Here is a 2611-nt window from a genome sequence, read left to right on the forward strand (position 1 = left end):
TACTGTGAGTGATAACCTCTTCTGGGGATATGCTAGGGCTTAGGGTAGGCTGCAATAGATAGAGCACGGCAGCCGTGTGGCCAGGTTAGCAAAGGCCAGATAGGTTATAGTTAGTGTAGCATCATACATTACTTTACTGTGTTGTCTTACCAGTTGGATAAATGCACTGAGCTGTTATAGTAGGCTCTCCATGCTGTTTGATGGCTCAGCTAGAGAATATTATCCATATAAATTGTCTGTTTTCATTGCATACCCCTGTATCTGCATTTTCCTAAACATTACATTACTTTCCTGTAAATAAATGAACCCTTTGTTGTTTGCACCTCATCTTGTGTACCGTAGTCTCCCTGCATTGCGGTGGTCCCCCGGCCATCGCTTCAAGTGGCGCTGAGAGCAGGGTTACTGTCACCAAGATACAGGCAGCAATGGCGAGAGTGCTAGTGTTAGTGGGGATGCTGTGGGCATCTGTGGAACACCTGCAAGGACACTCCCTATGGGCATCATATTTAGTGTGCTTCCAAAATTTGACGGCAATAATATACCCCTGTCTGATTGGGTGTCCCGGCTGCAAAGAACCCAGAAGATTTATAACATCAGCACAGACCTTGATGTGGACATTGCGTTGACTGCCTTGGAGGAAGAGGCCCATAAAACCATCTATCTACAGCCGGAACTCACCCGAAGTACCCTGAAGGAGTTAGTGAAATTCTTGGAAGAGATCTACGGTGAGACTGCTAGCGCGGGACACCTTTGTGACAAATTTTTCTCTAGACTGCAGCGGGAAGAGGAAGGGATCTCCCAGTTTGCCACAGCACTGCAAGAATTGTTGGCAGAAGTGCAGAGGAAAGACAGATGGGCTCGGTGGCATGGGCTCCAAAGACCAGATACTCTGGGAACAATTAATTCTGGGACTGCACAACACATCCTTGAGGAGAGCACTGTCAGAACGGGTCCGTGCAGATCCGGCTCTTTCATTCCGTTAAATCCTGGCAGAAGCAGTGTCCCAAAGCAAGGAAGACAGCTGCGCTTCTGGAGTGATGCGTGTCCAGGGTGCCAATACCTGAGAGGACCCAAATCATCAGGAGGCGCTGGTCCAAGTAGTGCACGACTTGCAGCGGTCTTTTGTCAGTATGCAAGACAAATTAACCCGGATGGAGCAAAGAAAGAGAACAACAGTCTGACCCATCGTACTCATATAACCACTCTTTGGCCCGACCCATAAGTGATCAGTGGGTGTAGGTCCCCTCCCGTCAGACATCGGAGGCACGAAGACAGGCTTGGGGTGCCCCTCGGCAGAGAGGAGGCATCCAATGCTGGGAATGTGGACGACAGGGGCACCTTGCCAGAGATTGCTGGAATTATGCTCAAAGTCAGCCACAGCTACCGTTAAACTACCAACCATCACAGTAACGCGACACTCTGTGGGGGAGGCAAGAAGAGAAGCTGCTCCTTATCATAATGAACATTTGATTGCTGGGAGTCCTAGCCTGCATGCCAACTTTGAGGGTGTTCCAGTGGATTGCTTGATAGATATTGGGTCACAAGTGACAACGATGCCAGAATCATATTTCAAGCAGCATTTTCAGGCCCTGGCCAAGCCAGAGAAGGAGACATTGATCCGGTTGTTTACTGCCGATCAACAACCGATCCCATTCACAGGGGTCGTGTGGATGAATATTCGAATCTGGACAAGAAAGGGATCCTGCTAGTCCCTGTGCCCATCGAAGAAGATGTGCCTGTAGTACTGGGAATGAATATCCTACGAGAACTCGATCAGATAATGTTTACCAAACGTGGACCCAGTTATTGGAAGAAGACTGCTACACACAAGCCTACGCAAGAAGTCCTTCAGCGATTGATCTGCGTCTGTGGGATGCAGAAGAGTGTGCCGACTTATCAGATGGTAGGGTTTATCAGGGCCCCAGGGAAAGAGCCTGTAATCCTGCCTCCCGAGCGTGAAAATATATTACACCTTCAAGTGGGGACTCATCGCAAACTTGATGGGCTGGAGGTGATTGTTGATAATGTGTGCAAACTGTAAAGCGCTGCGGAATATGTAAGTGCTATATAAAAAAAAATAAAAGATTCTTCAGCCTGTGGTAGGCGGAGGAGTGGACCAAGAAGTCATGATAGCTCGTACGATAGCGGTGGTCCAGCAAGGGCACGTGCCCATAAGAGCTTTGAACGTGGGCCCTGGGGAGGTCACCTTGCCGCGAGGGACAGATCTGGCCTGGGTGTACCTACACAAGGGCAAAGTGGTGAGTCAGAAGGGGATGACTTTATTGCCGATAGAAGGTACGGGGTGGATTCTGGCAGTCGCGGCAGGGCCCGAAGAGACTCCAACCCCGGAGTGGAATGGGCGGGTCATCCTGGATCAAATAGAAGTGGATGTGAAGGCCCTAGGCTCTGAGCATGTGCAAGCGAAAGAAGCTATGCTGTGGGAAAATCAGGCCTCATTCGCTCATTACGCCGAAGATTTTGGCTGTACCAAAGCGATCACATACGAGATACCAACCGGGGACGCTCGTCCAAGTCGAGAACGATACCGGCAAATCCTATCCAAGACGTATCAAGAGGTAAAAACATTACTTGGCCAGATGCTGGGATGCTG

This window comes from Dendrobates tinctorius, unplaced genomic scaffold, assembly GCF_039654945.1.
Source record: "Dendrobates tinctorius isolate UK_male_01 unplaced genomic scaffold, ASM3965494v1 ptg000044l, whole genome shotgun sequence".
NCBI lineage: Eukaryota > Metazoa > Chordata > Amphibia > Anura > Dendrobatidae > Dendrobates > Dendrobates tinctorius.